The 12,121-nt window shown below is 44.8% G+C and overlaps 1 protein-coding gene across 1 annotated transcript in view; it reads left to right on the top strand.

Annotated features, from left to right (window-relative positions):
• The window catches only part of MRPL11 (mitochondrial ribosomal protein L11), a 712,335-nt gene that overhangs the window by 259,266 nt on the left and 440,948 nt on the right, over nucleotides 1–12,121 (top strand). The window lies entirely within an intron of this gene.

The raw sequence follows: 12,121 nt of genomic DNA on the forward strand, positions 1-12,121 counted from the left end.
TTTTTGCTATGTTGTTGATTGCAGTAGTCTCTGGTGTTCGGAGCAGTGCATCATATGTGCGTCCAGACAAATAAAATCTGTTTTATAAAAAAAAATCCTAATTTGATTAGGGCAAACTGGGTTGCACTCCAATAGATTGTAGTGCTACCCTAGTACTAAACCAAGAAACCCTATAATGTACATAGTGCTGTGCTGCGAATCGCTCAGATGTCTGTGTCAGAAAAGGAGAGGTGGGGGAATGGACTTAATGTCGGGATAAGGTGAGTTTTAGTAGTGATGAAGTTTTTATGGATGCAGTTCCTGGGCAGGTAATTATGAAAGTATTAAATAGTCTGCCATAATTTCAGCTTTTAAAAAGATGCACGGGGAAAGAAGGCCCTGTGCCTGAACAGTGTAACCGTTTTACCATTCCTACATAAAATACAGCACCTTGGAGCTTTGCTTTCCAAGGAAATAAGGTTGGTAGCTTGAAAGGAATAGCCCTAAGGCAAACTTAAATAGTGCATTAGTAAGTTTTATGCGCTTGAAACTATAGCTTTCATCTTTATTTTTAGGCTACTTTCTTCAAAGAGGTATTGATGTAGCTACAGCCTCCCTCCCTTTAGTTGAAAATGTTGTCAGAAGGGAAATGGTGCGATTATTCAGTTTAGGAAAAACCTAGTCTTAACAGATTGTTTTAAGTGGATTTTGGGTCATCCAAAGTTCGTCTGCAGAGGATTTCTACATATTTTTAGGGAAGAGTGCTCAAACAGTAGTGAGAAAAGGAAACAAAGAAAACGGGTAGTAAAGAGTCCGTATACGAAGCATTTGATTTGATTGGTTAGCAAGTGCTTTGACAGAAGAGATTACTCAGGAACAAAACTCGGCTATGTGCAATTAGGTCTCCTTTTTGGGGAATATGTGTGGATTTGAGGAGAATGTGACCTGTTCTAGTTTTCCAAACCAAATCGCACCTTTTTTTCCAATAGACCTTGGTAACTGGGCTAGTGGTTTCCAAAATTCTGTGAGATGGTCACCAACATATTCGAAATTATCCCTTCAGCGACTGCTTGGGAGTTTTTGATAAATTTCAGTGCCTCTTGTTTTAGAAGGGGTAGACAAAGTTTTTCCAACAAGTAGCTCGTAAGCTACTGATAGCTTTCCATCTACTTGTAAGTATCTCTTCTGTGTGCCGCTAAGCCTCCTAAATTAGAAGCTTTTGCTTGGTTGAATGAATATATGTATAAGTGAATTGAAAAGTCGGAATTCGAGAAGAAAATGTGTGTATTGTGAAACAGCTCATTAGCTGACTTCTTATTCTATCAGCAGATTCCTCACCTGTAGAACTACCCAAGGCGTAAGACTGGATCCAGAAACTTCAAAGCTACGATGTCCCCAGTAGAAAGCGCTAACTCGGTGAGCGCCAGAGGTGACATTCCAACTTGTTGTCCCCCGCTTTAAGCTCACCAAATGGGGAGCCAGAGCCTTCTCCGTCGTTGCTCCTCAGCTTTGGAACATCTTGCCGATGGAGATGAAGACCTTACCTTCTCTAGCGCTGTTTAAAAAGGCCCTTAAAACGTGGTGCTTCTCGAGAGCGTACACAGGTTGAGCTGTAGGGTCCATGTTATGAGCTGGATTTTGAATTAGGCGCCTTGACGCCCATTGGGCTAAGTTTGCGCATGATAAGACCCCTTTTATTATTATTATTATTATTACATTAGGTGACGACACCGATGCGATATAGTGCACGTCCTGGTGCACCGTCGGTTCCTTTTTTTGTGCCGGATCTGAGGAAAAACTTTTCCCTATAAATTTGTATCATGCAATACCAAAACAGAATGTTTCCCCCGTAAGACCTCTGGGCTCAAACTCTGCAGGGATTGTGAGGAACAAATCTCCATCACAGATCCCCATGCCATCTGCTTGTTATGTGTATAATCTGACCACAACACTAACAACACTGTCATATTCCTCATATCGCAGCATAAATTTAAAGGCTGTTGAAAAGTGTAAGGCCAAACTGTTTATGGCCCTGACAAAGAATGACCAACCTCACTGTGAACTATCTAATTGCTCCCGTTCTCTGTTGATATCATCAGATACGAAGATACATTCACACAAGAAGGACAAGAATCATTCTCGAAGCAGGTCACCTTGTCAATCTGCATCTTCAAAATGACCTTCGTCCTCGGAGCCGGAGCTCGTCCGTACTCCTTCAGGGAATTCTCCGCCCAGCCCTGCTTTCCCTCATGGAACTGCCTCAAGATTGACCTCCAGTGCTGATGCCATCATCTCGTCTGGCACCAGCCCTGGCGCTTCCTAACTTCCTGGTGCTGGGTGAGGATCCACAGATTTCTGAGCGCTAAGTATGCAGTTTTTGCAACATAGTCAATGCCATCCAGCGCCCTCTTGGGCCCAATGGATCTGCACCTTTTTTAACTCATTATGCCCTTCGGAGCGGTTCCTTCGGAGCTGATGCCATACAGCTTCAATCCCGCAGTTTGCGTCATAGTGCCGCAACCAGTGCTGTGGACAGGGTTGATGCCGCCGCCAACTCTACCTCCTTTGGCAACAGAAACAGCAGCGCCAGCGCCACAGCCCAACTTCAAGCTACAAGTTTACTCTTGTTGAGAGGCCCAGGTGCTTCTGGAGGAATAAGCGTGTAGAGTGCTCCTCAGTGAAATTTTCAGAGACAGACTCAAATCCAGTGAAATATTTCTCTGAGGACAACCTAATCCAAGACTCACTGGAATTCCAAGGCCTGTCATCTGCTGGTGGTTTGGACACCTTGCCTGGTAGATTCTTTTGGAGTGACAACTTTTCTAGAGATACTATGACCAAGGTAGATAACTTGTGTTTTGAACAAGCTGCATTTGTGTGGACACAGTACTAGTCCTTGTGTGGACAGTCTCTCGCACACGTCTTGTTGGACTTTGAAATGGTCAATCATGTTCTTTGCAAAGACTAACACGTTGTCTTCAAAACAGTGGACATTAACTTCCATGTCTGTAAAGTTGTGATAGATCACATGTTGGAACACAGATGCTGCTGAGGGTAAGCCAAAAGGTATGCCTCTATATTGGAACACTGCAAAAGGAGTAACAAATGCCATGAGTGATCTTGAGTCCTCAGCATGTTCGAACTGGTGATAGTCCTTGTGTAGGTGCGATGTGGAAAAGGCAGGTGCACCATCCACCATTGTTAGGAGCTCATGTCATATAGCTAATTCTTTTCTATATACTGTGTTAAGTTAGCATGAGCTTATTAAATGTTTAAACACCATTTTACCTTTCTGCCTTATTTTGCACACAACACATAATTGTTGTTTTAGCTTTCAACCCAGAAGAGCTTCGCGATTTACTTGAGAAATAATATTTTATTGCTCTGATATCAGTTTTGCTCAGTACACTGTCTGCACAGTGAGTGCTGAAGGCTGCAAGGATAACTTGACACGATGTTGTTGTGAGGTCTGATCTTCGCACCTCCATAGACATAACACACATGCTGCTGCCAAAATCTGGCTCTAGGCGGGTTTTATATTGTTGTGCTGAACACACACGTAACACACTTGATGGGGCTTCGCATGCAGAGAGCTGGTGGAAGATGATGTGATCCTCTGCCACTGAGATTTTTAGGTATGGGCCCGCCCTGCTAAAACCCAAATGAGACCTTCATAGATATAAAATACTATGCTAAATAGGGAGGGTGTGAATTAGGTATTGTTAATTCCTATTCATTTCAGCATCTTAGTATGCTGTCACCATTCGCCTTTTATGGACTAGTAACTATGCTGATAACTTTGTTGCTTATAATATGTTTGCTAGTATTGTACAAGATTCTGCATTTGAGAACCATGCATTAGTAAATAAATATTTGAAACATGCACGTGTCCTCATTTACTCCATGTTCTGGTTTGTAATGATTATATAACGAAAGAGTGTTCATGTGTTCCACGATACCTGAGGTAATCTAAGTTCATGTTCTGGTCTGTCTAAGCACTCGGAGTTTGTTATGACCAATGAGACACTGTAGCTAGCTCGGTAAGGGGATTTTGGGTACTGAGGTGAGTTTTGGGCCATCCTAATTCACCGAGGTTCCAGGCCTCTATGCACAGTTCTGTAGGAGAACGGAATTCCCTCTACATGGCGCCCATACGTTGTTGGCCTTATATCATGACACTCGAGTAGTATATCATTCATTCCTTAACCCCTTCACTGCCGTTTCCGGAAAACAGTGGTGTCGGACAAATCTACCTATTTTGAAATAGGTCTTTTCAAGCTTGATTCTTACTAAAAAGGTTTCCTTGAATTACTACCCAGTTGTGCTACAAAGTTTACTTTGTTTTTCGTATTACCTGTGCTGTCATGGCTGCCGTGGACATTCCGCAGCATAGTCGCATTGCGGTGCGAGATCATTTGCGGATGTACAATGTGCCTTTGGAAGGCTTGGCTGTGATTATGGTGGTGAGTGCGGATGCTGCTTACCCTTACGAACTGTTTTATTCGTGGGTGACATTTCCGGCGGTGGACGCAAATTCTGGTGTTTTCCACGCGTTTACTCCCACGGCTGTACCTAATGAGTATACTCTGTACAGGGCACAGGAAGTTCCTATTGAAGTTTGGCAGCATGGAGTTTGGTTTGGTATCGCCCTACCCTATTATTTGAACGCTCGGAGGCTAGGTCCTTTGTCCATTCCAGGCGCTAGTTGGCCTGTTTTGGCTGGATTTACTCCTCATCCTCTACATGGCAATTGTAACGTGGCTGAACTTCGACGACTACATGTAGTCGCAATTGCCGTGATTAGAGCATTAGTGCATTACATGGGCCGTAATCTTCCGGGTGGAGCTCCGGGGGTGCAGCGCTTCCAGCAGGACAGGGTGGTTTGAATCTCAGTCCCGTCATGGTCAATGCCGTAATGGGCAAGAAGCCCCAGGATAAGGATGATTTTCCTTTCTGGCTTGCCGAGAAATTTGACCAGCTGGAAGCTGTATTTCCTAATACGACTCCTGGTGAAAAACACCGGATTCTTACGCTAAGTTTGCCGAAGGATTTGACCCCTGAGCTTGTTGACTGTGAGACCTGGGGTAAGACTTTTGCAGCGGTCTATGCTAGGTGCTACGGCACCCCGTCTATGTCCGTGCTGTCTACGGTCCTTAAACGTGTTCAAGATGATCAGGGACCGGAGTCTGCGGTAGAATTGGGCATGTGCCTGTGTGGCACTTTTGATGTAGTTTGCGATCTGATCCTTGCTAATGTCAAGGGGGATGCAGTGAACTTTCAGGTAGCTAACGCTTTGGCAGCACTTCCCGATGCCGAGAAACCCCGGCAGTTGGCGAAAATTATTGTGGCGGCTTATAAAACCGTGGGTCGCAATAGTAAGAGTCTTAAGCCTTTTTATGTTAAGGCGAAAAAGCAGCCCCAGGGACAAACTTCGGAAACGGAAGTTCAGCCCAAGTCCAAAAAACAAAATTGGCCTAAAAAACAGAAACAGGGTAAGCAACAGCAACAACAATAAACCCAGGCTTCTCGTCCTGCGTCTCCATTGCCTGCGCAGTCCGTGTTTATGACTTGCGCGATCGCGCGACGATTAAACTCCTGATCGTTTTCAGGCTTCTGACCAACGCTCTCCTCGTTCCTTTCAGGATTCATCGGCCCCGACAACCGGTGGTGGAGGGGGCGGCAGGGGTCGGGGTGGCCAGCAAGGACGTGACCAGCCCCGCCCGAGAAACGGTGCAGAAAATCAGGAAGGCTCTACGCCTAAGAGACCGCAGTTTCCCAAGAAGAAAGTCGCAGCCTTAACAGCTCATCGATATGCCACAGATTGTGAGAACTCGGCTTCGGAATCTGACGTGGGCTCTGACCTTGCTGGACAGCGCGGCAGAGATTACCATAGTGAGAGAGGCCCTCTGTCCACTACTGAAGGTGACAGTGACTGATACTTAGGTTGTGATTGAAACAGCTGATACAAGAGTTGCTCGCAGCTCCGCGAGGGGAGGAGGTGATCCTCCCCAGTTTCCCGAACACAGTCTCGAAAGAGGATGCGCTGCACTTCGCAGAAGAGTGGGCTCTGGCTCTAGCGCCGGCTGTGTACCGCAATCAATGTGGTTGGGATAAATTGTCCCCATGCCATGAGATTCCTTTACGGTCTCAGCCACAACCTCAACCTCAATATCCCATACGGCGTGAAGCAAAGGCTTCCGTCGCGGCTATCCTTGAACAATTAGAATATCAAGGTGTAATTGAAACATGTGTGTCACCAATGAATAACCCTCTTTTTACTGTGAACAAGCCAGACGGTTCATATCGTTTGGTATTGGATTACCGGCATTTAAACTCACATTGCCGTAACTGTGCAGTACAGAATACCCACAGCTCTGCTCTAGTGAATAGTCTTGTGCGTAAGCGGTTTAAAACCACGCTTGACATTTCCAACGTTTTTTATGCCCATCGACTGGATGCTCAAAGTTCCCAGTGGACCTCCTTTACTTGCGGCGGTGTCTAAAGACAATTTCGGCGTTTGCCTATGGGCTATAAGAATAGTCCTGGGATTTTCACTGCCCGCATTGTCTCCCTATTGGAAGGAATCCACCCAGATGCTTGTTCGTATGTGGATGACCTATATCTCACAGACGACGAACTTAGGGAGCATCTGTGTCGGGTCAACGGGATTATTTGTACCTTTGCCGCCTTAGGTTACAAATTCAACTTTGCAAAATCGCACATTGCAGAGTACACAGTGTTGTTTCTGGGCTACGAGCTCAACAATGAGGGAAAGGGATTGGCTCCTCACTTCCTGGAGAAATGCGCACAGTTGCGTGCTCCGACAACAGTGAAAAAATTGGAATCTTTACTGGGCTTCTTGAATTTCGGGAGAACATACATTCCGGAATATGCCCAGCGTATCAAGCCTTTGTATGCTTTGATACAACCATCTTTCTTCAAATCATGCTGGCTGCCTGAGCATTCAGCTATTCTGCAATCTTTGCAAGCTGATCTGCTCGCTTCTAAATTCTTACTGACTCGTGATAACCAGACCAACCTGGTGATAAGAATTATCCCTGGGACGGTGGGTTTCACGTACCTGACTTTTAATGAAGGAGACACAGTACCTATTGCTTACAAGTCACACTTGTACACTTCGGCTGAATTGCGCTTTTCCACTGTGGAAAAAGTTTTGACGGCTGTGCAGATGGCGATTCTTAAGGAACTAAAGGGCCTGGCTAATGGTAGATCTAAAAGATGGATTTATGCAATTTACAATGAAATCTGGAAAACTTCACAGGTTGAGGCTGCTAAGCGCCTAAGGGCAATAGATCAGGCTAATTTAGAAAAGGTACTTGCAGTAGTCGATAACAGTATTAACATGCTTTCTTCCCGCATTTATACGTTGAATAATATTGTATCTTCTGTTGTTGACATTGTACATGATGAGGTATCTGTTTTGTACCATGGTCAAAATCAATTGAGTTCTATTATGCAGTTTGCATGGACCTTGCAGACACTTAAGGCTGGTCGTGTGCCTTGGAGTTACATGAACGTTTCCTCTCTTTTTGCCCCTTTTAATTTAACTGACAAACAACTCATGCTTTCAATGCGTGATGCTTCATTTTCCATATTACACATTGAGAGGTTGGAATTGTTACCGTTCTCTCTAGCTGAAGCTACTGCTGCAACGTGGCTTATCCACGGTTTAATCACATTACCATTTGCCTTGTACAAGTTTACTAATTGTATGCGTTACATTGCTATAGGGAGATATGAACCATTAGGGAACTCATTCCTCCACGAGGCGTGGTCTCTTCCATTCACTTATAGATGCTTGAAACACGAGAAAGAAGTGTATCCTAATGGAGAAGAGTCCCCTGACCATTCATTGATATTCAGGCACATCCAGTTACATGGTTCCTGTAATCAGGACCGCCCTAATTTAGCCTGTTTTTTAAAAGGGACTCCAGTTCCTGCAATAGTTTCCACATTCACATTACTGGCGAATAGTAGTTATTTACTGTTGAATAACCAGGAGTGTTGCGGTTTAATTAAAGGTGTCGCTTATGTGGTAACTGTATCAGAACGTGTCATCTGTTGCAAAAACATTCTGTATCCCCCTATGCATGGGAATTCAGCTGTATCCATCTGGCCGCGCATCCCAACCTTGAAAGCGGAGTTCAATGGTATGAGTAGAATAAGAGCCCTTTTGTCTCAAAAAGAAGTGACCCTGAGTTTGTCCTGTGAAACATTCGTCCTTCACATAGCTAACACGAGCACAGAGGTGCAGGCCCTTTTAAATACTGACTTACCGTTACATTTCAGCGAGCTGGTTCATCAAATCTTTAATGCCTCCTCCACTTCTGGCCTGGCTCACTTTTTTAAATTAGTTAGCAGTGGTCTCGTGACTTCATTCAAGAAGATATTTCGAATCATCCCTAGCTTTTTCCATTCTATGTTTTCAAGTCTGTTTGGTGGCTTCCCGGTTTTACTGGCATTAACTGCAGGCGTTTTATTGATATTTTGTTTTATTAAACATGGATGCCCGTCCTGCGTTAGAAGCCGCAGAGCCCCTCCTACTGCTGTTTCGAAAACCGGATGCTTGATTACTATGGCACCCTGCCGCTTGCGACTTTAAGCACGGCATTTGGATTATCGTTTAGATTTTCCTATTTCACATGTGTCCAGCCTGTGTTTCATTGCCTGAGCTGCGATTTCGAATGGGCCCTTGATTTGTGTCTCTGCTTGACGGTGTCTCCTGACGTCGATTTTAATCATCTGATGAGCCCCGTAGTTGCTCACGAGTTGGTTTGTTCTGGCGAAAGGATTATGGCCTTGGCAGCAATGCATGGACTAATGGGTCATTGGGACATAATCGCAGCGGCGCATGAGTTCTTGGCACAGAGCTTTCTTGAAAACCCACGAGTTGTCCTCTGATGATGCTAGAGGATCCAGTGCTAGAGGAGCACGTATGTTCTTTTCCGCTGCTTAATTGGATGGCTGAACTGTTTTCAGATGATGACAGTGATTTCATGTTGGAAGCTGTTGCTGCATATTTTGCATATACAGTCCTATCCTGAGATGCCTCGGAGACTTTTTATTATTTAGGCACGTAACCGTTTATATTTTTTGAGGGTGCCTTTTTATTGCACTCAATTCTTTTTATACGCCCCTGGCCTATTGACATTATATTTTAGGGCCTTGTGTTGGAGAGTTTGGTCCATTTATTTTGGCCACTATAGGCCTTCATGTATGCCTTTTCAGATTAGCTTAGCTCATTATTATTGAACTTTGCTTTCATGTTATGCCCCTGTTTTGGTTTTACCTGGCCTTAGTTTTGTCCGTGCTCGGATCATTGGGGGGGGTGTCATATAGCTAATTATTTTCTATATACTGTGTTAACGTAGCATGAGCTTATTAAATGTTTAAACACAATTTTACCTTTCTGCCTTATTTTGCGCACAACACATAATTGTTGTTTTAGCTTTCAACCCAGAAGAGCTTCGCGATTTACTTGAGAAATAATATGTTATTGCTCTGATATCAGTTTTGCTCAGTACTCTGTCTGCACAGTGAGTGCTGAAGGCTGCATGGATAACTTGACACAATGTTGTTGTGAGGTCTGATCTTCGCACCTCCACAGACATAACACACATGCTGCTGCCAAAATCTGGCTCTAGGCGGGTTTAATATTGTTGTGCTGAACAAACAAGTAACACACTTGATGGGGCTTCGCATGCAGAGAGCTGGTGGAAGATGATGTGATCCTCTGCCACTGAGATTTTGAGGTATGGGCCCGCCCTGCTAAAACCCAAATGAGACCTTCATAGATATAAAATACTAAGCTAAATAGGGAGGGTGTGAATTAGGTATTGTTAATTCCTATTCATTTCAGCATCTTAGTATGCTGTCACCATTCACCTTTTATGGACTAGTAACTATGCTGATAACTTTGTTGCTTATAATATGTTTGCTAGTATTGTACAAGATACTGCGTTTGAGAACCATGCATTAGTAAATAAATATTTCAAACATGCACGTGTCCTCATTTACTCCATGTTCTGGTTTGTAATGATTATATAACGAAAGAGTGTTCATGTGTTCCACGATACCTGAGGTAATCTAAGTTCATGTTCTGGTCTGTCTAAGCATTGGGAGTTTGTTATGACCAATGAGACACTGTAGCTAGCTCGGTAAGGGGATTTTGGGTACTGAGATGAGTTTTGGGCCATCCTAATTCACCGAGGTTCCAGGTCTCTATGCACAGTTCTGTAGGAGAACGGAATTCCCGCTACACTCATTTACCTTGGGCAACAGATGACAGTGCTAATGTTTGCATTTGAGGCAGAACAATTGGTGAAATCCAGTCTGATGATTTGGTTTCTTCAATGATACCTTCTCTCTGAAGATTCTCCAGAAGTAATTGGAGAGGCTTGCGAAAACTGACATTTCTGAGCTTTTGTTTCACTGAAGTAGTTTTTCTCTTTATATATGTCCAATGGGACAACCCTCTGAATTTGGCAATGCCTTTGTGGAACGCTTCAGGAAACATGCTTTTTATTTTCTCAACAATATTCTCCTCTGTGTCAGATAATAAATGATCCACAGCTCATGGATTGAGGGTTATTTAAAGAGATCTTCGGTCATTCCAACCAACCAAATATGTATACCTCTTTTCTTGCCACATAAATCTTGATTTTCGCAAACCTGTTCTTGAAACAGCGGTTGCCACAAAATATCAAAGAAATGTATAACGTTTCCATCATACGTGACTGCTCTTACATGTGGAGCCAATAAACTTGCTACCTTTGGTCTCACCTCTCATGGCGATGTACAATGAAGCGGTGGAGTGTGGCTCTTTCCGCCCGGAGACAGACCTAGCTACCATTGTAGTGATTCCTAAGTCTCAGTCCACCGCAAGCTGCTGCTTGGATTATCGTCCCATCTCACTTATCAATACTGAGCTTAAGATCTTTGCCTCTGTCCTGGCCAACCGCATACGACCACATCTAGCTAATCTGGTTCATCCAGACCGTTGCGGCTTCATGCCTCCTCGAGGGACCAGACACTGTCTTAGATGCCTTCTTCTTGCTCTTGCGAACCAGCACTTGTTGTCCCCCTACTTGTCTCTCCTTCTATTAGATTTTGAGAAGGCTTTTGATTCGGTTGATTGGGGTTAACTGGAGATGGTGTTGGAGCAGATGGGCTTTGGAATCCCTTTCCGCAACTTTGTAAAGAAGCTATATCATCAGCCCGGGTGCAGGTCCTTGTCAACGGAGCTCTGTCTCGCCCCTTCCCCATTAGGCGAGGTACGCAGCAGGCATGCCCCTTCTCACCAATCCTATTTGCTTTAGCAATGGAGCCCCTTGCCAGTCTTATTCAATCTGACCACTCCCTCACTGAATGGAGATGGCCCGGCTTTGAAGAGGAAAAGATTGCGCTGTATGCAGGCGATGTACTGCTGTTTCTGGCTGACCCGGCCTAATCAGGGCCCAGATGCCTCGGAGCACTGGACCTTTTTGAGTGCACCTCCGGCCTTCGGCTCAACCCAGCTAAGTCTGTTTTGGTCCCTCTCCACTTGTCCCATGAGTGCTTTGATTGGCAGTTGATGATTACCCTTCAACGCCAGTCCTTTAAGTACTTGGGGATCTGGGTAGCCCTTCTCCCTGACCTCCCATGGTCACTGAATTTCACCCCTCTGGTTAAGTGGGTCCGTGCTGATCTCCTTAAATGGCGTACCCTGCCCCTAAACCCTCTGGGCAGGATAGCCCTTTTTAAAATGATGATTTTACCTTGCTTTCTTTATATGCTCCAAAATACACACCTCTCCTGTGCTAGGTCTTGGTTCCATGAAATGGGTGGTCTGGCCACTAAGTTTTTATGGGGGAGAAGGAAGGCTCAGGCTGGCCCTGGCCCAATGCCGAATCCTGCCTTTTGATGGGGGTCTTGGGATGACGAGCCTCCTTCTCTATAACTTAGCAACTAGGCTCCTTACGGTCAACGATTGGTTTAATGGCGGCTGGTCCGACCCTGCATATCACCTGGAACTGCACACTTTGGGCTTCTCCTCTATCTAGGGGATGCTGTATGGAGACGTTGTTCCCCAGGCTCTCCCTAAAGTCACACGCGGAGTACTCCTGGCCTGGTGGGCCTAACT

This window comes from Lissotriton vulgaris, chromosome 9, assembly GCF_964263255.1.
Source record: "Lissotriton vulgaris chromosome 9, aLisVul1.2, whole genome shotgun sequence".
NCBI classification, from domain to species: domain Eukaryota; kingdom Metazoa; phylum Chordata; class Amphibia; order Caudata; family Salamandridae; genus Lissotriton; species Lissotriton vulgaris.